Genomic DNA, 26,763 nt, shown 5'->3' with positions numbered 1-26,763 from the left:
ATTAAGCAGAACTCCAAGGACCTTTAAAGGTTGAGAGTGTGGGAACGAGCCTCACTAGGATGACCACAAGGGCATCGTAAGCATATTAACATGATGATAAGTTCCTTAAGGTGAAATCTGTTATCATTTTGGATAGGAATCTCAGATGGAGTTCATTGCACCATCTTATTCTTGTAAAATATGGTATAAAAGGTGGATCAGTCACTAGAGACTGAAACTTTCTCACTTTGCGACCTCAAGTCACTGCCAACAGGAAAATCACATTCTATCAAAAAAACTACTCCCAGAGGGTACCATTTGATTATCTAGTCTGACCTTCTAAATAACACAGGCTATACAGTTTCACCTAGTAGTTCTTGCTTCAAACCCATGTCTTCCGGATGAGCTACAGCAGTGGTCCCCAACCTTTTCGACTGGACCGTGGCGGCAGTCGAGCATCTGCCAAAATGCCGTCTCTGGATGACGCCACTTGTTGGCAGCAAGCCGCATCATCGAGAAGCATCGCCGCCAAAATGTCGCTGAATTTCGGCAGCATTTCGGCAGATGCTCGACCGCTGGCCAGGACGCGGGCACCATGGCGCCCACGGGCAACATGTTGGGGACCCCGAGCTACAGCATCATTCTTCAAAATACATAAAATCAATGTAAAGGTGTCAAGTAATAAAGAATCCATCACATCTCTTAAGATGTTCAACTGGGTTAACTACCCTCACTGTTAAATATTTGTGCGTTATTTCCTGTCTGACTTGTCTATCTTAAACTAGCAGACACTAAATGATTCAAAAAAAGTTTTGTCAATATCCCATGACACAAAGGGCTTTTTCTTAAAGAAAAGTTAACAGTATTTTGTTAAATAGAGGTTAATAGTGTTAAGCCCTACATGAACCTAACACAAAGGCTGCAGAGATACTGGTCTATCTTCGACTATGTCATGAATTGAATTAGACTAATTCAATCCAGCTTATTTGGCAGCTAAATCAGACTGAGAGGTAAAATTGTCATGTAGTTTGAGCAGTATTAGTCAAAGGGCCAAATCTGGGGCTGTTTGCACCACTCTTCAAACCTATTCTACTTATCACTTTAAGTCCTTCTGGTACCTATGGCACTGGACAATGTCATGAGCCAAGCTGCCAGGAAAAAGGCTCCTGGGCTGGATGAAGTGTAGTGCCCTCCAATGCAAAAGAGCTGAGAACCAAACTTGTCTTAAGAAGATCATTGAGCATTTGGTTTCTCCTGGGCTTTACCAAAACGCACATTATAAGAGGTATTGATGGAGAAGTCATGCAGAAGCCTTCTACCCCAACAGATGGAAAAAAATGTTTTTGGGCAGCAAACTCGTTTCTTGGTGTCATAATAAAACTTGTTCAAACAGATGGTAAAAAGCACCACTTCTTATGTTCCCCATCAGTGGGTAACTATTTACTATTAACTCTTGAATCCTGAGACCATTCCTGCAGATCTATTGTGGATTGACTCCATCTATCTACATGCTAGATACAAGGCAACCAGAAATGTACTTGAGGTCAGAGACCACTGCCACTTCTGCAGGGCTTTCTGGCACTGAAGACACAACTGGTACCAGCAAATTTGTTTATGTATAATATTGTGGTCAGACTGTACATTTGAAATTGGGGCTATTTTTTGGTATGTCAGCTCTCTTAACATCTTTCATGAATTTGAGACTGTGCTCCTTTCCATAACAATGGTGAACAGCCACGCTCACCACAATTTGGATGAAGGATATTTGAAACTCAAATTCTAAATGAATATTGTCCTTAGACTGCTATTAGAACAGGGAAGTCCAGAAGACGCCTGTTGCCCAGATGTGATAGTTGTTCCCCGTAGAATCTCAAGGCCCATGGAGGCTCTCTCACATGAAAACATTCAGATGAGTTGTGTTTAGCAAGGCTTTTATGTAATCTAATTGCCAGCTGGAAACTAATTGAAACTTTGGGTAGTTGAACTTGAATCCTAGCACCTCCAATGCCCTAATGGTAATAAACCAATCCTTTGACATCCTCCAGACAAGTATCTTTGATTACTCAATTTTCAAGTAGGGGGATTAGAATTGTTATTCTGTATAAGCAAGACACAACTACCACCAAACACTTCATACAAACACACGATGCTAATGCTGAATCAAAAGGAAAATACAAAATTGATAGTGCAACTGCCATATTGTAAGTATAAGATATTTTCCAAGTGCATATAAAATGTCCAAAGTCTAAAGCGCATACCGAATCCTTTGGCTCTACAACAGGGTATCTTCTTTCAGGATGACCAACTTGAATCTCTCTGACAAAACACGAATTAGGACCCTGAAATACAGAATTAGTGGGAGCCCTCCTGTCTTTTTGATTACCAAAGAGTACCTGAAATAACATTAGAAGTTGGTGAGTGTCTACCAGGAAGGACTGGATTTCTTCAAGGCATCTCTTCCCAGTAAGATTCTCAAGAGTTTTAACAGAAATGTGACTGGGAGCAGGACACAGCATAAGAGAGAGATAAATCTGAAGTGCTTTGTAAAAACCTGATTGTATAGCCCTACCAAAGAGTACTCAAAACCAGGTGTCTGAGATGACCAGGGCCATAGGAGTCAGAACACCCGTTGTCTCCCTTTAAGGGCCAGCAGATACTAAATATCGATGGATCAACTAGATGCTCTACAGTTCCTCGTAACTTTTTTTATGTGCTTATTGAAAGGGGGCTTAGTAACCTTTGGTGACTGCTAATGCTACAGAGGCAGAGCATCTTATGTAAATATATACTATGCTGCCTTAAAAAGTATTGCGATTGGAAAAGATAACTTTTGAAACAGACCCTTTTTCTTCTGTTTCACAAAAGGGCCCAAGAGAAAGGTTATGGCCATAAGAGAATATAAGATGGTCCCTCAATGTGCTGAATGGAAGATGTGGCCAGAGGTGTCCTTGGGGGTGAGTTTTTCCCCCCCCAACCACCTCTGAGAAAGCAGAAGCAATGTGAAGTACCTGCCATACCATCAGCTGTTCCAAAATAGAGGTGCAAGGGCATAAAGATGTTGGACAGGAGTTATTGGCTCAGGTACCTCTTGACCGAGGCCTTGACAGATACTTGTATCAACCCTAACTCAAGGCCAACTGACGTGGCAAGTTTTTAAGAAGCTGATGGGAAGCTGGATCCTCACACGTAGAATCCTACCATGGAGATGTATTTGGCATTGAAGAGTGCCCCAGCTTCTAAGTTCTAGTATCTGGCAATAGAAGAGTCCAATTTCTGAATCTCAGTAGAATCAAGATCTTGCCCTCATATAAGTAGATGCAAATTAGGAGCATGGGTCATCAACAGTGTCTCAGGAGGAGTCAGGGCCAATACTCTGCCCAGTAAATGATCCAACTCCCAGTGTAGAGGGCTGATCTTTGCACAAAAAAAATCACTCCCATTGCCCATCAAGCTCAGCCAATTCCCAACATAGGACAAGAAAGAAATAATGAAGAAACCTTGAAGATAGTCACAAAAATAAAGAGTAAATTGTCCAGGTTCCCAAATATACAGAAGTAATCAAGATTCTTGACTTGTCTCCTTACCCTGAACCCTACCGGAAGGATGGGCTCAGGTGCCTTAACAAAAAGCTGCATGTAGCAGCAGCCTTCAGAGCTGGAGGGCTGCTGGTTCTTTCAGCTCCTCCTCACAGCACTTCTTATGAAGAAATGAGATCTCATCCAATGAGCCAGAGCTCAGAACCACTGACCCGAAAGATAAATTATTGGCTAGGTCTCAACACGTGGCAGAGTCCGCAACTGCACAGAGGATGTTGAAAGATGGTGGAGAGTAGAAGATGTCCCAATTAAGCCAACCTGGAGAAGAAGCTGGGTCTGTGCCACTGCAGTACCAGCATTTAGCAGTGAAGGCCGACATATGTTTTTGCTTAGAGAGATTTTCATTTGGAGCACTCCAGGTTGGCTTCATGCTGGACTTATAGGAATTGCTAAGGGGTTTCTTGAGGTAGGCTTGGAAACATTTCCCATGACGGTTGTGTGCTCAACAGGATGCTGATGAACATGCTAATATATGAGAGATTTTTCTGTCATGCAGACATTGCTTGAAGTGACTGAACAGTTTTCCTTCCTCCCAAAGACTTGAGGAAATGGATGATATCCTGAAGGGCAAATAAAGACACTCAAATCAGGAAGCTTTAAAACTGAGAACTTCAAACCTGCAGGGGAAAAAACAACCACCAAGGCTTAGTGAAAAAAATGCAGTGCTGAGACATAGGCAACAAAGCAAAACATCAAGGCATGCAAACCTTGACTAAGTGCTTCCAGAGACTGAGCAGGGCTTCTTGGTTAGTAGAAGTCAAACCCTACAGAACCTTGAAAGATACAATTTTAAAAATAAAATGAATGGGCCTCACTGGAAGGTAGGAAGGCATGCAAACAGGACACCCAAAGGGAAGTGGATAACATAAAGAACCAGAGCAGCAGTTGAGTAGATGCAACATCTGCAAGAAACTCTTCATTGATTAGAAGATTCCAAAGCCACCAATTAGAATTCATTGTAGCATGTGCCGACTAGCAGGGGTGGCTCTAGCTTTTTTGCTGCCCCAAGCATGGCAGTCGGGCAGCCTTCGGCAGCTTGCCTGTGGGAGGTCCCCGGTCCCGTGGATTCGGCGGCTTGCCTGCGGGAGATCCTCCAGTCCCGCAACTTCGGTGTACCCGCTGCCAAATTGCCATTAAATCCAAGGACCTCCCAAAAGCAAGCCGTCAAAGGCTGCCTGACTGCCGCCCTCGCAGGGACCAGCAGGACGCCCCCCACGGCTTGCCGCTCCAGGCATGCGCTTGGAGCACTGGTGCCTGGAGCCACCACTGTCCACTAGTAGGGGCATGGTTCATGTCCCAAAACACTATTGCTGCCTTTAGGAAACAAAAGTCTTAAATCTTGGCGAGTCCTGGGTCTTGTGCTTCCTACCATGAGAAAGGTAGGAGTGAGGAACCTGTGCTGATAATATATCTTTACAGAATTTGTTGTCAGAAAAGCTGATTTTACAAGTGTTTTGAATGTCCGACAAGATTACAGTAAAACTGCAGTCTCCGTGTAAGTGGTATTTTCTATTCCTGTTTTACTGGTTAAATGTGAAGCTTAACATATTACTATTTCTACTGTAAAACGTATACCATACACACACACACACACACACACACAGGATGTGCAGTCCAACCAAGTTAATGTTTATGCTGGATCTATAAAGGCAATTTGCAAAATAAAAAAAAGGGGTTGTACTCCCCCCTTCCTTTGGCTTCTTTGTAATGTAGGCCTAAAAGGTTTGGTTTCCCGCAAAAAAAAGGTTTGAAGGGTGAGAGAAGGAAGATTTTGCTTGTTTTTCACCTTAAAGTTTCAGGACATTAAGGCTGCTCTTTCCAGTTTTTATTAGAGAACTCCTTGGATAGTTCAAATGCGTCTCAAACATTAAGGCTTCATCACATCTGTCTTCTCAATTAAAAAGTCACTCTCTCAAGTGAGTGTTAGACATTAAAAATAAAACAGTATGAATGAAAATTATTTCTCCTATCAGTTTTTACTTCCTTGTATTTGATATAATCTCCACTGGTACTGTCTTCCACAACAGACAAGATGGAAATTTCTATTATATAAATTAAAAAAAAAAAAAAAAAAAGAGTGGTAGGTTCGAGAAAGAACACCATTCCGGGCCGTCTTTCAACATCAGTAGTTTTCAACCTTTTTTCATTTGTAGAACCCTAAAAAAGTTCAAATGGAAGTGCGGACCCCTTTGGAAATCTTAGACATAGTTTGCTGACCCCCAGGCATCCACAAACCAAAAACCACTGTTCTATACTCTAAAGAAAAGGCCACAAGTCTTTTTTTTTTTTAATTTTGCAATTTAATTTTTGCAAATTAAGGAGATATGCTAGTCTTCTACAAGACAAATACGGTTGAAACACCTTTCATTATAACCTCAATTCTGAAAACTTTGTATAAACCTTCAATTTTGCCAAGCAAAAAACCAATCCATATAAGATTTTGTACGCATATTATGTCAAAGGTATAATTTAACTGAAAATGTTAGAGATACATCAGATGAGTCCGGAAGATGTGAGGGTCCAGAAATTGTATGTTCAGTTTTATTTATTTCTTACACTTTTGTGACTCAGCATAATTCAGATTTTAAGTTTTTAGATTTGATCTAGAAATTTCAAATGTGCTTTCAGTTGATGTCCCTGATAAGGACTGGTGATCTTGAGTAGATTTCATCCCCACCTTGTGCAGTTTGTTACAAAGGCGGTAGCAGCAGCAGCAGCTGCTAAACTTAGAGTGTCTAACACTTTCCATTATAAATATTCTTCCAGTGATTTTCATCAAAGAGCTCTAGCACGTCCATGGTTTGCAGCAGGAGGTTAAAGTCTGACAGAAGACTAGTTCTGGGGACAACAACAAAGTGCCTTTTTTACTGGCCCCATGAGAGTCCATTCAGATTTGAGCAAGACACCAGTGCTGAAAATCAGCATTTGCTGTCTCTTATTCTGCATCTTGTTCCTGGTTTGTTGCCAAAAACCCTAAGCATTCTGTTAGCAGGGCACATGCGTCACCTTGGTGTTTCACTTCAGCATGCCACACAGAACTGCTCTAGCTGTGATCACGGTGAACAAAAATCAAAGTTTGGTTTTGTTTTTTTGATAAAATGCTTTTTGAGGAAAAAGCCTATCTAAAGATAGGTTGAATTAAGACACATTATAGCTCAGATATCTCATCATGGAATAGGGATTATAAATTCTAATTCTATAGTCTGAGACAATATATTCATGTAAAGTTTAAGAAAAGTTTTGTAAATGAGTTCCAATAGTTCATGGATTAGGGACCCAATTTTATGGTGTTCCACAGGCTTCTGTATAGATTATTTAGGTTAATTTTTCTACCTACCTAATGGGACTCAGTGCTCAGTCTAGAAGATACCATCAGAAATGCTTAGTTCTGCAGTTTGCAAACTGTGGATGTGTCTCCCCAGAGGCAACATGCCTGTTAACAGCAAAAATGTTTTTAACTATATAAATAAATATATACAGGTGAGAAATAACAGACCTCAACTCTATTGTCCCTCTGCAAATTTGTGTGTCATAAACTTCAATGAACAGTAGATTGTTATGGGAGGAACAGATCTGTACAAGGAGAAGTCTGGAGATAAATGTAAGAAGCAAAGGACATAAAACATTTTAACTAAACAAGCATATGTTTGCTGTTGAAGAAAAAAATCCAGAATATTCAACACTGTTGTTTTAGTTAAATAAAAAACAAAACAATTTGAATGTCTTTTTGGTGATGTTCCCCTAATACAGCATGGCAACAAAATCCTCCAAATATTAATGATTAACCTGTTGAATTGCAGACTGTTCACCTCCCAATGACTTCATAAATATCTGCTTCAATTACGTTTAGTAAATGAAATAACCAAACAATCATTCATTTTCTGATATAGCTATAAAACTAATCAGTTTACTTTAAAAATATATAGTGTGAACCCTCTAAAAATGAAACCTACATCTATCTCTGAGTTGTGAAGAATATGTATTAATGTTATAAAAACCAACAAGAAAACACTTTTATGTAGAAAACCATGATTAAATCGAGTCTTCCTGACTAGTGATTTGAATCATGATTTAAATCAAATCCACTCTGGATGTAACAGATTAAAAATTGGAATCCTCCTGCACTTCTCCCATCTCCCTGTGGCCCACAGGAAGGGCTGGGAACCAAGGTTACATCTACACAGCCACACACACACACCAGAGATTCTCAGAGCCCTGGTCAACTGACTTGGACTTGTGGGATTCATGCTGCAGGGCTAAAAAAAGCTGTGTAGTAGTTCGAACTCAGGCTGGAGCTCAGGTTCTGAAACCTGGCAATGGAGAGGGTCTCAGAACTCAGGCTCCAGCTCAAATATGACTCCCTACACAGCTATTTTTAGCCCTACAGGGCAAGCCTGAGTCAGTTGACTTGGGCTGTGAGACGTAATCCAAGAGAGCTTGAGTTCAAGTGTTAGTAGTAACTGGTAGTAAATCTGTGCCATTTCAAAACCTTTTACTTACTAAGCAAGTTCTCATACCCCAATAAGAGGTTATACAAGTTGGGAACAATACCTAGATTTCCAATATCACGATCACACCTAAACCATTTACCCATACTCTCAAGAAACAATCTGCCAAACCTAAGTACACAAAAAAAGCTGTCTGTAAAACGGGGCTACTCATGTATATATAACCCACTATTTCACCATACTGCGGATCCTTTGGTGGCCAGTCCACCAAAGATAACAACACTCCTACTGTAAACTACTGTAGCTAATCCTTTAGATCAAATTTTAGGAGGTGTGTGCTGCAGTGCTGATATCAGGTGGCATTACAGATGCATTTTTTTTTTTCTTAAAGAAAAGCAAGAAAAGTATCCATAAACTTACATTCTAAAAATAAATGTTAGAAGAATGTCACTAAGGTTACAAAGTTGAGCACTCAAAAGTTAGAAATGCCAGAATTAAGGTTGTCCATGCATATGTATCACAATAGTCTTTAATTACATGTCACATACTATTTTATCTACAGGACACCTGTCTCTCTGAGCACATAGAGACTGAATCAGGGCTGTATAGTGAATAGGGTTGATTGTAGGAACTCAGCAACATTTGTTGCAAAGTTGGAAGATATGTCTTGAATGAGGCAGGAGACTGAGAAGAGGAGAGGTGGAAATATGGTTAAGGCAGATGAATGCCATACAGAAGAACTGGTTTCTATCCCTGACCCCTCTACAGGGTTGTTATGTGAAGATGGCAAGTCACTTATGCCAAAATTTTGTGATGTGGCCACTAATTTTATTCTCATTTTTTGGGTCCCCAACTTCAGACACATAAGGCCTCATTTTCTGAAGTACCATACACACTAAAATCAATAGCAAACGTAGATGTTTGTCATTTCAGGCAGTAAGGTCTGGAGGAAATAAGCACAGAGTTGGGAGCCAGAATGCCTAGTGTTCTAAACCAGACTCTTCCATTGTCTCATTGTGTAGCTTTGGGTAAGTCACTTTGCCTTTCTGTTTCAATTTTCCCTGTACATAAAACAGGTTAATACATATTTCCCTACCTCCTACAGCTATTTCCAAGAACTAACTGTGTGTTCAGAGCACTGTGTAGACATTGAAGTACAATAAAAAAAATGCCATGTACTGTACTCTGAAAAATCAAGCCATCTCTCAAGTTGTGTGCTCAATCATTGAGATACCCAAGATTAATGGAGAGTTTTGCAAATATTGACCATAATCTTTCTGTGCATCAATTTCCAATCTGTGAAAAAGTTTCAGATCTCTGGGTGCTAGGAGAATAACTTCACTGTTTGTTAGACTCAGGGTACGTCTACACTGCACGATTATTTCGAATTAGCTTAAACCGATATTACAAAACAGATCTAATAAAATCGGTTTAGCGCGTCCACAGTGGGATCCCGAAATCGATTGTTTGCGTCCATGGTCCAAAGCTACCATCGATTTCAGGAGCGGTGCACTGTGGGTAGCTGTTCCTCAGCTATCCCATAGTTCCCACTTCCGTGTTGAGAGCACAGTGCCTGATGGGGCAGAAAACACTGCCCCGGGTGGTGCTGGGTACAGCCTCACCCCTCCCTTTGTGAAGGCAGCAGACAACCCTTTGGCGCCTTTTTCGCGGAGTGCATTGAGCAAACGCCATAGCACAGCAATCTTTTCCTTTTTTTTTTTCACGTGGTGGTGGGGGGAAATAAACTGAGGAGCTGTTCCCTGAACCACGCCAGACACTGTGTTTGAACCTACAGACATTGGGAGCTCAGCCAAGAATGCAAATAATTTTCAGAGACTGCTGTGGACTGTGGGATAGCTGGAGTCCTCAGTACCCCCTCCCTCCCTTCATGAGCGTCCATTTGAGTCTCTGGCTTCCCGTTACGCTTGTCACACAGCGCTGTGTATCCTGGAGTTTTTTATTCAAACGCTTTGGCATTTCGTGTTCTGTAACGGAGCTGGATACAACAGATTTGTCTCCCCATACAGCGATCAGACCTAGTATCTCCCGTACGGTCTATGCTGGAGCTCTTTTTCGATTTCAAACTGCATCGCCAGCCGTGCTGATCAGAGCTCCACGCTGGGCAAGCAGGAAATGTAATTCAAAAGTTCGCGGGGCTTTTCCTGTTTACCTGCCCGCTGCATCCGAGTTCAGATTGCTGTCCAGAGCGGTCAGTGCTGCACTCTGGGATGCCGCCCGGAGGCCAATAACGTCGATTTCCGTCCACATGAACCCTAATCCGAGTTATCACTATCGAATTTAGCGCTACTCCTCTCGTTTGGGAGGAGTTCCGAAATCGATTTAAGGAGCCGTTTAAATCGATATTAATGACGACGTCGTGTGAACGGATACAGCGTTAAATCGGTATATCGGCCATTAAACCGATTTAAAGTCGCAGTGTAGACCTGGCCTCAGATACCACAATGCTGAGCCTGCTACTAACTCCCTATTTAGCGCAAGGTTTGGATGGTGTGCAGCACCATGCAAAGTAACCTGTGTGGCCACACACTGAAAAGAATACAAACAAATTTTGAACTGCTGCATCATTCCCAAAGCACCGCCTCTGAATGAGGCATACGTCCTGCAGAAAAAATAGCATGTGATCATGTAATTTCATTATCATCATCTTAGAATAGAATGTAAGGGGAAAGGCTGTCTTTAAGACACATTGATCCCAAATCACATCTTTCCTCTAGTCACAACACAGATTTTCTTCCATCAGGAGCACCTTTAAACACCAGCATGTAATTTGGGAATTGTATACTGTCCCACTGTATACTTCCTAAACAACTATGACTGAGCTTTCTGCTGTGAGCTCCCTAAGCAACAGGTCCCAAGTGTAATTATACAACCTGAACATTGCATTAACATGTGTGCTATTTCACTAAGTTATCTATCTATAACAGAAATCCAGAGAAAGGCAACGAATACATGAAAATAACTCCACATCAGATTAAGGGTAAAATCTGAGTGTCCAAACATTAGGCTCCTAATCCTATATTCAGGCACCAAAATAAAAAGCAGCCTGATTTTTAGACTTGCTGAACAGTCAGAGCTCAAGCAAGTCAACAGAAACTAGAAGTCTCAGTGCCTTTGGGGAAAGGGGAATGGAGCGGGAGACTCAAGGCAGGATTTACCTATATGCCTAAACATGGATTTTGGAGCCTAACATTTAGGCGTGGAGGATTGAAAATGTTGGCCTAAACCTATATAATATTTTAGAAATCAGATAAATATGAGTTGAGATTATAAAAGGTGTATAAAAGGAATAATGCAGAGGAGGTAAGTCAAAAACTTCCATACACCCTTTTTTATAATAATAGAATAAAAGAAATAAAATTGAAGAGCAACAGATGTAAAACAGATACAAGGAATGATTTTTCACACAACACAATTAGCTTTGGAACTCTATCACGAGATGTTATCAAGGCCAAAACCTTAAAAAGTTATAATCCTTTAAAAAGAAATTAATAAATGCATCTTAAATTACATTAGACAGGACAAAACGATCTACAATTACAAACCCTTATGCTTTCAGGACATAATCCAACTGCTAACCCGAGGCAGTTAGAAAGAAACTTCTATGATAGGCAGGTTATTCCAAAATGGGGTTTCTTGCACCTTCCCAGAAGCATCCAGAACTGGCCCCTCAAACAGGATACTGAGATAGACCAGACCACTGATCAATCTAACATGGCAATTTATGTTCCTAAATGCACAAAGCTACATTAATCCAATCATTGGGCTGCAACAGGTAAGTACACATTTAAAAAAAAAAAGTTTGCCACATACATCTTTTTCTCCCTACCCCAACGAAAAAATGGGTTCTTTGGCTAAACATGACATTATCTTATATTTTTACTTTCTACTTTCATTACAAAAGCAGTAGTTAAACTGATAATAAAAAGTGTTTTAAAAATATAAAGTCACTTAGAAGTAGCATTTATCTCTAAGTCATGTAGAAGAGAGAATGATTTCAAAATATAGTTCTTCAGTCTTGTGAACTAAAGATTAAACTTGTTACCTCACGTACCACTGTCTTGGAAAAATGGATGGTGAGTAGTAGAAAACCAGAATGTTCTTAGATGTATAGATGCTCTATTTAACTCTGTGGTAATATTCACCTGAATTGGGAAACAGGTATTGTTCTTTTAACTGAACTTAACTGTTCAGTTATTGTATAAGCCATAACGGGCTGGTGATAAAAATATAACATTTCCCCTTCAAATGCAAACAAGCTTTCCTCATTTTAGTAACTTTTTACCTTTACTATTACCATTAAGGAAATATTTTTTAGAACATGTTTAGCTTGCTGTAAATGAGAGCAACTGGACACTATGCAAATTAAGTGACAGGACAGTAGATGTTATTTTAGGAGGTGTATTATACCCAAACTTCTGTGGTGAAGCAATCTGCAATCGTAAATATTTCCTTGTATCTGCTGTTAAATACAAAGTAGCCCCTTGCACAAGACATGCTTATACCTTGTGTCTCTATAGGGAAAAATAATTTAAAAAAATTATACTGGTAATGGCACTGGCCACTAGCGTTAAGGTGGCTGAGCATTTCTATTCCAACAGTCTGTTTTTATATGTATAATACATTTCACACAAGGTCTTTCACTAAGTTCAAAGTGTAAGGAAGGTCATGCTATGAACATGTGTGGCACTACTTTAGCTTCACAGTGTATTGAAGGTTTGTAGGCTAAGGAAGGGGCAAAGAGAACGAAAGAGGATTCATGCAGACACGAAGGTGCAAAGGGCTACTGTGCAAAACACACAGGCTGGAATGCTGCTCCACAGATCCTGTGTGGACAGAACAGAAGCTCTCTCCAGACAGCCACCCTAAGACATCATCAGTGGTTTCTAGCCACACTTGCAAATGATAAAATTTAGACGTCCTACAGCCAAAGTTCTCCAAATCAGCAGACCTTCAAATACGCTAGCATGCAGCCTTTGTTTTATTTGAGCGTTCTTTTTTTAATATGTATTAATTCCCTGCAAAAAAACCCCAACCTTACATTAGGAGAATGATACGGTTGAATGAAAAAGCTATCAAGTCAGGAAATTCTGACTGTAAACTCTTTGGGACAGAGACTGCATTCATACTGTGTTTTATGCACCACCCAATATGATGGGAACCAGATGCTGACTGAAGTTTCTGAGCACTATGGTAAGACAAAATAAAACAATATTAATGCATACACGGGGAAGCAGTTATGATAGAGTTTTCACATAATATCATTATGTCTCAAACAATACTGTATTATACATTTTCCCTTCAATCTTGTACACACATGTAGCATTTGTAATACCATGTATCCCAGACACTGTTTGTCATATAAATGACTTTCATGAATACAATAAACCGAACTTATAAAACATATTGCATATTAAGTATACAGAGTAACAGTGAAAGTTTGCTGACATATATAAGCCATCCAACAATGAAATTCTATTAACTTTGTAGTCAACTGACTCCCTGCTATATTGCACCTGAAAAAGTTTGTGATACTAGCTTTAAATTTAAAAAAAAAAAAAAGTAATACCCCATTGCAGATTCAGAGCTTTATCTTGCAATCACTAACATAGAGCAACCAGTCCCACTGCTTTAAATGTGACCACTTGCATGTAGGTAAATATCTGCAGTACCAGGCCCTAACTTGTTAAAATGCATACCATAAAAAGAGTGCTTATATAAAAAGTTTAAACTTGTAATATTATATTGAACCTTTATTACAAAGAAGTTAGTATATATAAGAAAGAAAAAAAAAGTACAAGATGCTACATCTATGTATCTGCGGTTCTAGAAAAAAACTGTATATTAGGTTTTATTATTCCAGAAATATGATGTGATGACTACACATATGGATAAGTGAATTCTCAAATGCTACATCTGATTACCACCTCCCATAACATTATCAAAGTTATCAGCATATTTCAGATGTCCAGGGTAAGTTTTCCTCTTTGTCAGTATAGCAACTAAAAACACATTTGATGGTAATCAGAATTTCCAATAATAAAGAAACCAGATTCAACAAAACAGCCAATGAATTTCTACTACCATCACTGGATTATTTTTAAAAAGGTAAATGAAACCATTTAACACACCAATGACTGTAACTAGATTTGTATCCAACATGTATTTTGTAGTTCGGCTCTGTAAAATAACATAAAAACCAAGGATCACCTATACCTTATACAAAAATATAATTGGGTTCAAAAAGTTCATGGAGGATAAGTACATCAATGGCTATTAGTCAAAATGGTCAGAGATGTACCCCATGCTGTGGGTGTCCCTAAAATCTCTGATTGCTAGAAGCTTGGACTGGAGAACAAGGGATGGATTACTCAATAATTGCCCTGTTCTGTTCATTCCCTCTGAAGCATTGGACACTGGCCACTGGCCACAGGCAGGATACAGGACTAGATGGACCACTGATTTGACACAGTATGGCCATTCTTATGTTATGCTATTGTAACTATTTGTTTAGCTGTAATGACAAAATTTGTTGTGATAACCAGACGGACAAAACAGGGTTCTGCATGAGAAAGTGTCCATGTGTTCAAGATAATGGGAAAAAATGGGGAAGTACTTAACACTTGTCTTGCCTGTCAGACAGCAGTTTTCTTCTTTTTACTCCACTACTTCAGTATGAATGGTGGTTCTCTATGTCCTTGGTCTTAGATACTACCAATCCGCTTCCTCTACAAGGGAAATGAATGTGCATAGTTCTGATTGGCTCCTCAGCAACAGACCCTGCTATCAGAATAAACTAGAGAACGTCTGTAGTTTACTTAGCTCTCTGAAAGACAAGTGGAAACTTGTACACATGCACTGAACAGGTTTAATAATAAACAATTTTAACTACAGAAGAACCTCAGAATTATAAACACCTCTGGAATGGAGGTTGTTCATAACTCTGAACAAATCGTTATGGTTGTTCTTTCAAAAGGTTACAACTGAACGTTGACTTAATACAACTTTGAATCTTTACTATGCAGAAGAAAAATGCTGCTCCTCCCCTCCTTTTTTATTTTAGTACTTTACATTTAACACATTATTACATTTGGCTTATTTTGGGGAGGGTCTCTGCTCTGCCTGATTGTGTAATTCCAGTTCCAAATGAGGTGTGTGGTTGACTGGTCAGTTCGTAACTCTGATATTTGTAACTCAAACCCAGGATATCACACTCAAGGAAAGGACCAGTCAGTCACTTAAAAATATTTTTTTCATATAATTTTTAAAGCTTACCATGGGTTAGCTGCATTAATTTATTTTAAAAAAGTGTTTAATTAAACATAACACCATTAGTATAAATTAAGATGTTGAAAATCTGATAATTGTTACTATTTTAATTTATCCAATCATTCACTTGAATAGATTATTTCTAGGCATCTCAACTAAAATGTGCATAAAAGTAATATCCTCATGCATCAATTTGTAGATTTTTCAAACTGTTACCCAAAAGTAACAACAAATCTGATGATTAAATATTCTTTTTGGGGGGATGGGGAATCATTTCACTTTAAGGGTACATTAATTAGTCTAGTCCAGGTGTGAACATTCCCATTGCAAAAAAACACCCATTTTACTGTGTCCTCCCCATTTCTGCACTTGTCCGTATTTGTGGCAGGGGGAGGGGGACACATTTCATGGCTCTTAATAGTGACTGTGAAATGCTCAGGAAGATTAGAAAGGCTATACAAATAAAAAAGTTCAGTAATAATGGGGGATTTCAACTATCCCCATATTGATTGAGACATGTTATCCCAGGACGGGATGCAGAAATAAAATTTCTTGACACCTTAAATGACCGCTTCTTGGAGCCGCTAGTCCTGGGAACCACAAGAGGAGAGGCAATTTTTGATTTAGTCCTAAGCAGAGCTCAGGATCTGGTCCAAGAGGTGAATATAGCTGGTCTGCTTTGTAATAGTGGCCATATTATTAAATTTAACAACTCTACGGCTGGGAAAACACCACAGCAGCCCACCGCTGTGGCATTAAATTTCAGAAAGGGGGACTACACAAAAATGAGGAAGTTAGTTACACAGAAATTAAAAAGGTACCATGCTAAAAGTGAAATCTCTGCAAGCTGCATGGAAACTTTTTAAAGACACCATAATACAGGCTCAACTTAAATGTATATCCCAAATTTAAAAACACTGTTAAGAGAATCAAAGAAATGTCACAGCTGCTAAACAACAAAATAAAAGAAGCAGTGAGAGACAAAAAAGGCATCTTTTAAAAAGTGGAAGTTAAATCCTAGTGGCAAATGAAGTATAAGAATATAATTAGGAAGCCCAAAAAAGAATCTGAAGAACAGCTAGCGAAAGACTCAAAAATAGCACCAAAAAAAAAAAAAATTTGCAAGTATATCAGAAACAGGAAGCCTGCTAAACAACCAGGAGGGCCACTGGACGATCAAGATGCACTCAAGGATGATAAGCCCACTATGGAGAAACAAAATTAAATCTTTCCCACATCTTCAGCCATGAAGACAGATGCAGAGATTCCCAACCAAACCTGAGCCATTCTTTTTAAGTGATAAATCCGAAGAATTGTCCCAGATCGAGATGTCAGAAGTGGTTTTGGAACAAACTGATAAACTAAACCCATGGTTTCCCAAATTTTTGGATTGGTGACCCCTTTCAGACCTCAAACCTATGAGTGCGACCCTCCTTACAAATTTAGAACACTTTTTTTTATATTTAAGACTATTATAAATGCTGGAGGCAAAACAGAGTTTGGGGGTGGAGGCTGACCGCTCACAACTCCCCCACCATGTAATCAACTTGCAATCCCTGAGGGGTCACAACCCCCAGTTTGAGAACCCCCTGAACTAAACAGTAACAAGTCACCAGGACCAGATGGTATTTCACCCAAGAGTTCTGAAGGAACTCAAATGTGAAATTTCAGAACTACTGATCATGGTTTGTAACCTATCATTTAAATCAGCTTCAATACCAATATAACTGGAGGATAGCTAATGTGACACGAATTTTTAAAAAAGGGCTCCAGAGGTGATCCCGGCAATTACAGGCTGGTAAGCCTGACTTCAGTACTGAGCAAGCTGGTTGAAACTATAGCAAAGAACAGAATTGTCAGACACATAGATGAACATAATTTGTTGGGGAAGAGTCAACATGGTTTTTGTAAAGGGAAATCATGCTTTACCAACTACTAGAATTCTTTGAAGGGGTCAACAAGCATGTGGACAAGGGGGATCCACTGAATATAATGTACTTAAATTTTCAGAAAGCCTTTGACAAGGTCCCTCACCAAAGGCTCTTAAGCAAAGTAAGCTATCATGGGATAAGAAGGAAGGTCTTCTAGTGATTGGTAACTGGTTAAAAGATAGGAAACAGAGGGTAGGAATAAGGGATCCGTTTTCAGAATGGAGAGAGGCAAATAGTGCTGTCCCCCCAGGAGTCTGTACTGGGACCAGTCCTATTCAACATATTCATAAATGATCTGGAAAAAGGGATAAACAATGAGGTGACAAAATTTGCAGATGATACGAAACTACTCAAGATAGTTAAATCTCAAGCAGATTGTGAAGATCTACAAAAGGATCTCTCAAAACTGGGTGACTGGGCAACAAAATGGAAGATGAAATTCAGTGTTGATAAATGCAAAGTAATGTACATTGGAAAACATAATCCAACTATGCACATAAAATGATGGGGTCTAAATGAGCTGTTACCACTCAAGAAAGAGATCTTGGAGTCATTGTGGATAGTTCTCTGAAAACATCCACTCAATGTGCAGCAGCAGTCAAAAAAGCAAACAATGTTGGGAATCATTAAGAAAGGGATAGGTAATACGACAGAAAATATTATATTGCCTCTATATAAATCCAAGGTAGGCTCACATCTTGAATACTGTGTGCAGATGTGGTCGACCCATCTGAAAAAAGATATACTGGAATTGGAAAAGATATAGAAAACAGTAACAAAAATGATTAGGGGAATGAAGCAGCTTCCGTATGAGGAGAGATTAATAAGACTGGGACTTTTCAGCTTAGAAAAGAGACAGCTAAGGGGGGATACGATAGAAGTCTATAAAATCATGACTGGTGTGAAGAAAGTAAAGAAGGAAGTCTTACTAACATACAAACTAGGGGTCAACAAACAAAATAATAGGCAGCAAGTTTAAAACAAACAAAAGGAAGTAATTTTTCACATGACACACAGTTAATCTGTGGAACTCCTTGCCAGAGGATGTTGTGAAAGGCAAGACTATAACATAGTTTTAAAAAAAAAAAAACTGGATAAGTTCATGGAGGATAGATCCATTAGTGGCTATTAGCCTGGATGAGCAGGGATGATGTCCCTAGCCTCTGTTTGCCAGAAGCTGGGAATAAGCAACAGTGGATGGATCACTTGATAATTACCTGTTCTGTTCATTCCCTCTGGCACTGGCCATTGTCAGAAGACAGGATACTGCGACAGATGGACCTTTGGGCTAACCCAGTATGGCTGTTATGTTTTCTTTGAGCTAGGGTTATCTATGATTCTTTCATAGTCAATTGTGGGAGAACTTGTTTGGCCTTCATGGGGAATTATGGGAAGCCTATCACCACTTGCCCAATTTAGCCTCCATCCTCACTGCAAAGTGGACAGGTTCCAGCTTAAGCTAAAGCAGAGCCTAAGCTTAAACCTCCAAGAAATGGTATGTAGACAAGAGGTTGAGTTAAAAATACAGGTGAACTCTGCAGTGAAGACTTACTGAAAGTATTGAAATATGCCTGTAATAGGAAAATAAATTATAAGCTGGTAAATTTTGTAAGCTGTGCTTGGGAGAGATGGAGGATCATAAAGAAAATGGACTTAAATCTTTCATCCCTAAAAGAGAAAAGATGATCCAAACAGGTTATATTTGGAAACCACTAGCGAACAGTTACATGAGAGCATGTTGTACAGTCGATAATAAAGCCATTCAAGCTTGTATGGGGATGACCTGTCTCCCTCACCACATTGAGAAAAAGCGTTAATGTATTTTTAGACTGCATTTATATTCTCACTGAACAGTATAGTTAGTTGTTTCTAAAGAGTGTCCAGATCATGCTGGAAATTGTTCCATGTAATTTTTTTTAAATGCCCAGTACAATATATACTAGAGAGAATTCCTCTCTCATTCCAATGACAAATGAAAAAGAATATATTCCCCTTATGAGAATTACTTGTTTGCTTATTTTCTCACAGATTTACAAATACACACCACACAATCTGGAAAGCTTTCAATAGGAAACTCTCTCAAATGGACAATCTTGTAGCAAACACCACCACAGTATATATACATATTCAAACCTTTTGATTTTTTTTAAAGTCTATTTAGATGAATTTATGACACAAAGCCAGTCAAAAGTTAAGATTTCCCTAATACACTCCTCCTACTCAAGAAGCAAAACAGGTGTAATACTGTTCATTTTTAAAGTGATTTATAAACCCAACCCATTTTAAATCAAGTATGTTGAGAAAAGTAATTACGATAAGTCTATAAAAATACGTTATTCCAAAATAACAATATTCATTTGAAAAAGTTCAGAGTCTCAGAAGTATTACAAGTTGCCCAGCAGTCTCACAAAATAGAAAGCTATCAAAAGCATTTAGGGTCTCATTATGGAGAAACAGTCTTCCAAATGGTCATCTTTTAAAAATCTGTGTCAATTAAGTTATACAAAGGCTAAAAAGCCACTGAAACTGCACTAATATGTTAAATTATTTGTAAATCCAATTTTCAATTGTTGCTTTCAAGTTTGAGCCCTTATGTGCCAACTTTCAGGTAAAGACAGACCCTAACAGTTATGAACACCTCAAAATACGAGCTTTTAAAAGGAAAATTCAGACATGCTATAACACCATTTAACAGAGAAGCATTTGTGTTTTAGCTCACTACCCAGGTTCTTCTATTAAGACAAATGTAGCTATAAAGCCCTGTCTTGACAAATAAAAAGTTAAATTAGCGAAACTGGATTGAAAAGCCACGCTGAACATGAAGCTTTTTAGGTAGAACTCTACAATAGAACCAGTTAGCAGTTTCAAATGTGTTAGCCTGCATCTTAAAGAGAGCTTTTCAGTCTTGCTATGCTAACTCAGGGGTCGACAAGCTCTGGCACATGGCTCGCCAGAGTAAGCACCCTGACGGGCCGGGCCGGTTTGTTTACCTGCCGCATCCGCAGTTTCAGCCAATCATGGCTCCCACTGGCCGCAGTTCGCCGTTCCAGGCCAATGGGGGGATGCGGGAAGCGGCGCGGGCCGAGGGATATGCTGGCCGTGTCTTCCCACCGCCCCCATTGACCTGGAGCGGCGAACCACAGCCAGTGGGAGCCGTGATCGGCCGAACCTGTGGATGCGGCAGGTAAACAAACCGGCCCAGCCCACCAAGGTGCTTACCCTGGCGAGCCGTGTGCCACAGTTTGCCGACCCCTGCGCTAACTCATTTGAGTTAACATGATAGACACCTCATAACTCCTTCACCTATTAAGACAGTCTAGAGGTTTTAATTCAGTTACAAGTTTCTCTCTAAGCCCTTTTCTAGACTAAGATTTAAAGATGAGGAACTAACGTGTTAGAAAACACATGCTGACTTTTAAAAAGTCTAGTCTAGACAAATGCCTTAATACACACTAAACTGGTCAACTTAGTGCACCTTGTCCAGACTATTAGCTAACATGTGCTAACATCTACACAGAGCCCAAAACTTTCAAATATGCTTAACAGACCACATCATTACACCTTCCACATAGAGTGAATAATATCTACAAGTCATTGGACTTTTTTTGAAGCACAAGTATCAGAGAAATCTCTTTGCCACCACTACTACTTGCTGAAACCATCTTCACTCACTCCTTTTCCCTCAAGTTTCCAACCCTAACAAAACCAAAATTATAAGTTCTAAACCTAGACAAATCTTATTTGGAAGGATAATACTGTTAGTGACATAACAAATTGTGTCCTACCATAGTTTTCCTTAGCCTGGAAACAATATCAAAGCACTTTCCTTTAGGAAACACTTACATAGTTTCTAGAAATAGGGAACTGTCCTTTTTAGTAAGATTATAAAAGCAATAGCTCTCTCATATTCAATTCCTAAACCAGATGCATTAACTTTACACATTCACCTCAAGACACATGCTTAACATTGCTTCATGCTTCAGACACTTGTGCGAAATAAATGTCAAAAAATTTAATGGAAAGAAAACATAAATCTAACACACCATATATGTTAATTACTTTAAAGCTCAAAGACGTAGATACCTCATTCATATGAACTGATGACACCAAGGACAGTCTACAGAACAGTTTGTGAATTTACAAAGTTCACTTAATATATGAAAAACAGTAGTCAACAAACAGATAACATCCAACAATCAAATACTGTAATGAAATTACTAATACATCAGACCCAAAAGAGTATAATTATTTCAACAGTATTCAGCTATTACAAAAAAACTGTTAATGTTTTATGAGAATAATTCAGGATTATGCCTTCTTCATCTGGAATAAATTAAAGAAACTGATAACACAACACGGCAGTATCAATATAATGATAAAATTGCTAACTTCTACTTGCATAGAACCTTGGAACACAGTCCACATAAAAGTGACAGTAATTCTTGCAAGTGTTTAGAAACACAAGCTAATAGCACATTATCACTGGGATGAAAAAAGGTCTGTTGAAAAAAATATTTCATGTTTGTTGATTTTTTGTAGACAGATCTTCTGTGTTTATTAGCTAAAAGAGGACAGTGTCTGTGATTTTCTCTCTCTCTCTCGACTGGGGAATAATGGTAGAACTAAGCAGCACCAGCATTCAAGAATCTTAATCAAAGAATCCTTACATAGTCCTTGGAAAGACCAAACTGGAAACTTCAAAGCTGATTAAGAGTCAGAAACCCATCAATATTGGAATGTCTAATTCCAGTACCTGAGTTGTGTTTGGGACTTTGTCTGTTAGAGAAAAAGCAGCTTTACAGCAAAAAAATAATTCAATAATATGAAGTGAATAATGTATGTTCTAGTTTCTTTACCAACACAGAGCAAAATCCCTAAAAGATTGCAACTAGCTGTCTAACAACTAGAAGATATGCACTGTGGGTGCCCCAGAATGACAGTAACGTGACAAGTATTCCCACCACCCCCACCTCCAACTTCCACACCTGCCATGGAAGTCACTTACCCGAGTGCAGACGGGGCACCTCAACCCACTACCACAACAGGTGCCTGCTCTGTTAAACTTCTGACTCCTTCCCCCGGCCTTGGGGGCTGCAGGAAAGTCCGACACCTCCCACCTATCGTAAGGTCAGAGCCGGAGAGTCCTGCCAGCCCCGTCCTTCTGCACAGTCGGGATCATCTCCCTGCTCTCCCAGCCCCCGGGACCGGAGCGATCCCCTCCGACAAGCGCAACCTCTCCCGAGCACTGGGGCCCGCCACCTTCACGCCAGGGAGAAAAGGGTGTTGCGGCCGCCCGGCCAGTCCCAGCTTCCCCTGGGCTGCGCGGGCGCAACGGGCCCCGGCCCGGCAGGCTGGGGCGGGGACTGCCCGGGCCCCTCTCGCTAAGATGGCAGCGAGGCTATCCCCACGCTGAGGCGACAGCATTAGCTGGCCTAGGGCGAGGGGCCTCGGCCAAGGCACTTACCCGTGGGGTGGGGGGTAGCCACTGCTCTCCTGCCCCGGCTGCCGTGAGGGGCCCGGTCCCGGCAGAGGCCTCCTCTCTCGAGCTTCGGGGAGGCGGCGACTGGGTACAGCGCTTCGGCCAGGGGCCCCGGCACCGCAGCGCCTCCGCTCCGCAGTCCAGCCGCCCTCGGACCCTGGTGTGCTGCGGGGCCCCGGCGGGAGCCCGCAGCGCGCCTCCCTCTCGCGGGGAGTCGGGGGGGGGGCCCGGCCAGGCGGGCGGATCCGCGGCGCTTCCTGGCCGGGCAGATTTTCTATCGTTCACAAAATGGCGCGCGTTCCAAACCTGCGCAGCGACCGGCGGCGGCAGCGGGGCCCGGACGCGGCGGCAGCCTGAGCCCCAGCCAAGCAGAGCGGAGACAGCCGCGAGAGCGAGCGAGCAGGGGGAGCGCAGCGCCGAACCGAGCCCCCGGCAACTCCTCGCTCACTTGCCTGCTCGCTCCCCCTCCCCCCCGCTCCTCCCCCCTTCCGAGCCGGCTTCTCCAGGGCTGTACTCCGGACCGCTCTTTGCCGCGCCAGCCCGCGCTGCCGCCTTCCCCCTCGCCCCCCGCCTGCTGCCCCTGCGCCCGCGAGGAGTGAAGCCCCCAAAACCCGCTTGGACAATTTTCTGGGTAAAATTATAATTCGGGCGGGAAGGGAAATTATTTGAAAAAAAAAAACCCAACTGACAAAATGGCGACGGGACAAGCCTGTTACTATGGTAACTGTCAATCACGCCGCGAGCCGCCCCGCCTCCCAGGGGGAGGCCCCTCTGACGTATGAAGAGGGAGAAATGGGCGAAGGAGGGGCTTGGTTGCCTTGACAATTGGTGCTTCTTTCCCTCCCTCCGCGTTCCACCAGGGCGTGACGTTATAAACTCAGAGGTGTTGCTGCTTCGGGGGTCGTCCACGGCCCGGGGCCCTCAGAGCGTGCGGAGGGGAGGGGGTGCGTGCGCCCCGCGCCTGCCTGGGCTCGGCTTTGTCCCTAGCTGCGCGCAGCGGCGGGAGGTGCGTCCTAGCTGCTGCCCCTGGGCCTGAGCCAGCAGGCAGGAGCCGCACTCACCCCCCTTCCCGCAGCAGGCAAAGAAATTTCTAGTGTTCAGTTGTGGCGAGAACCCCTTCCACGCGTTACGGGAAGACAAGCGGAGGGGCAGCGCTGCCTTCCTGGATCTGCAGGCAGCTCCAGTCCCTCTGATGCCAGGTTAAGCTTGCAGGCTTAAGCAGAAGGAATGGCAACAGCAGCTATTAAAAAACCTTCTACAGAAACAAACAAAATAAAAAAAAGCTATGAGCAATAATAGACGGCAGCCCTGCAGCTAGCTACTAGGGAGAAGACCCCATATGGATATTAGAAGAAAAAGGAAGCAGACCCGCAACTTTGCAGCACCTAGAAGGGTTAGCGTTCAGAAAACCTAACCCTTCTATCAGTGTGTAGCCAGCAAGCTTAGGGTAAAATCAGGTCCTCCAGAGACAGCACCTGTTGGAGGTCCAGGCTCCTCCTCTTTTCCTGCAAGGGGAGTTGGGATCTTACTGAGGCATTTTTCTGCTCAAGGTACTTCGTACATATTGTTCAGGCTTTGGCTAGTAGGTTTAGCCCCCGGAGCAGTTTACACAGAAAATTTTACCAGCTTTCCTGGTTTGTGAGTGGATCAGTATAAGGGAGAGATATTAGACAACAAAAGTAGGATACTGGAAGAAAGATTGATGGGGAGGAGAAAGTGTGAGGAAAGATAGGATGTAGAGAATAAAGAAAAATGGATTAAAAGGTTAGATTGAGAGGAGGAAATACACACTGAAGACAGACCAAAAAAAAACAAACTTAAGAGTGTCCAGTCCTTAGGGACTGTAGAGCTTCAATTTGGCAGCCACTGTACAGAAAGTATTTAGTGTCTATAGTAAGGGTGCCATACACATTCTTTAAAGAGGCCTGAATACTACTTTTAGTTTTGGCTCAGGCTCTAAATTTAGTCAACATACTACTCTAAATCTACTGTGGAATTCCCAATCATCTTACTGGGAGGCTTGCACAAATAGCAGCAGTAGAATATGGCCTTTACCACCTGTGAGGGCAGCAGTCAGGCAGCCTTCAGGGTGTTTCTACGGGAGGTCTGCCAGTCCCCAGTTTCAGTGGTAATTTGGCAGCCTTCAGGACCAGTGGACTTCCCACAGAATTGCCGGTGGACCTCTCACAGAAATGCTGCTGAAGGCTGCCTGACTGCCATGCTTGGGGCGGCAAAAACAAAAAAACATTGAGCTGCCCCTGGTCTTCTCTCAATGTTTTCTGCCTCTGGGTCTCTTTTTACAGTGTCTAATTTGCAACAATTCCCAATTCCCACCATATAGTTTCACTCCTACACCATTTTCCATCCCATCTGAAACAAGATCAACAATGAAATAGAGACACGTAAAATGTCATTGTTAGATATGAGCATTAATACACAGATTAACGTGGACAGAAACTTCACACTTTTCCAAGCCATTGTTTCAGGCTGCTTGCACATTCAGGAAAACAGTACTACATTTACTCTCAGTTTGCATTTGAAAGATTACATTTGCAACCATGAAAGCAAGAATTTTTTAATGAAAATTTAGCTTCTGCAGAATCTGAACATACCATGTGGCTCACATAAAATACCAAGCAAGCTGAATTTTTAACACTTAATGCCACCCCTTTGGCATGGAGAGCACAACAAAGGTCTACAATGTAGCTGTTGTACCGCATGTGGGATCACTTGCTGCTACTGGCAGACTCCTGGTGGTCTTGCTGCAGCGCACAGGATGCAGGCACTACAGGAAGCAGAAGTAGATACCAGGAATAGAGGCTTCTGCAAGGCTGACTTGGAGACAAGATAGGGGGCCCATATATATGCTGCTTTCAGCCACAGTCCTTCCCTGCTGCCTCTACTGCTGCTTCACCAGGCTTAGCAACAGGCAGAGGATGGAAGTTCTAAACAGATGTTGGCTAAAGAAGGGTTTCGGAATATGCAAGAGGCACTGGGTGGGTGAGGGTGAATTTCTGAGACACAACAAAGAAAGAAAGGGATGGAGAGGAATTCTGAACTGGGGTCTGGTCAGGAAGGATGGTTATGGTGAGGGCAGAAGATTTGGTACATGGGAGAAAGGAGACTTCTGAGTTAGGGATTCTGATGGAAGTGGAGTTGTGAGTGAGTAGCAGGTTTGAGCCAGCGTGAAGGAAGGTTATCAGGAAGTAGAAGTGCTGTCAGTGGTGGGGAGAGTAAGCAGGGGAGAGGGTTCTGAGCAGTAGGTAAAAGGGGAAACAGAGGGCAGGGAGAGGAAGGGTTAGCCTGGGAGAGATCAGGCTGGAAAGAAATAAATAGTTAAGGGATGTTTGCCAGATGTGTATGAATAGGAGAAACATTGCAAAGGCAAACAGAGGAGGAAGCACCAGACATAGCACTTGTAACAAGACTGTGAACTTGTAATGGGACAGTAAGAACAAAGCTAAGAGAGGGGGCTTTGGGGCAGAGTGCTAGTTGGAAAGGGCCTTGAAACTCTGACCAAAGAGACTTCCTCCTGTTTGAGTCTTACTTTGTTCAAGGAAACAGGACTGGTTCATTTACAAGATTGCAATATCAATTTATCTTCCTAAACAGAACCAACCTGCAAGATGCTGAATATGAAACACAAGGAAGTTGGAGGGGGGAAAAACTGTCCTGCAAAACAGAAATGAAGACAAAAAGTGACACAAGAAAAGATAAGACAGCTGAGAAAAAGGAAATATGGAGCTGAGGACAAGGGAAAAGAACAAATAAGAATTTTTTTTTATAAGTTCTTAAGAGTAAATGTAAAAGTATGTAATGGCAAGAATTTAATTAAAAATGGGATTATCTGTACTGGGGATAGAAGATTTGCCTATAAACAGCCCTGGCTGGTTATCCTGTCTCCCTCCTATTTTTGTCTTTAGGTTGAACACAACTCTCCTTCCTCATCAACTCTCACTTTTAAATGTATTGTTGACATATGTGAAATCACAAAGAGCTACTGTTGTCCGTTCAGAAAAATTGGAAATGAAAATATGTATCAC

General features: G+C 41.4%; 1 protein-coding gene across 4 annotated transcripts in view; it reads right to left on the bottom strand.

Moving 5' to 3' along the window:
• Positions 1–22,910, bottom strand: part of DYRK1A (dual specificity tyrosine phosphorylation regulated kinase 1A) — a 146,639-nt gene extending 123,729 nt beyond the window's left edge. The window contains exon 1 of one of the 4 annotated variants that reach the window (XM_075073735.1): positions 22,706–22,910. The gene's annotated coding sequence lies outside the window, so the exon portion shown is untranslated. Of the gene's footprint in view, positions 1–22,246; positions 22,611–22,705 lie in introns of those variants that run through there. The other 3 variants (XM_032797133.2, XM_075073738.1, XM_032797127.2) reach the window with 3 other exon arrangements.
• Positions 22,911–26,763: the final 3,853 nt, after the last annotated feature.

The sequence above is a fragment of the Chelonoidis abingdonii genome, chromosome 1 (assembly GCF_003597395.2).
Source record: "Chelonoidis abingdonii isolate Lonesome George chromosome 1, CheloAbing_2.0, whole genome shotgun sequence".
Lineage (NCBI taxonomy): Eukaryota > Metazoa > Chordata > Testudines > Testudinidae > Chelonoidis > Chelonoidis abingdonii.
Note: the sequence above shows the minus strand (reverse complement) of the source record. Positions and strands in the feature narration are given on the sequence as shown.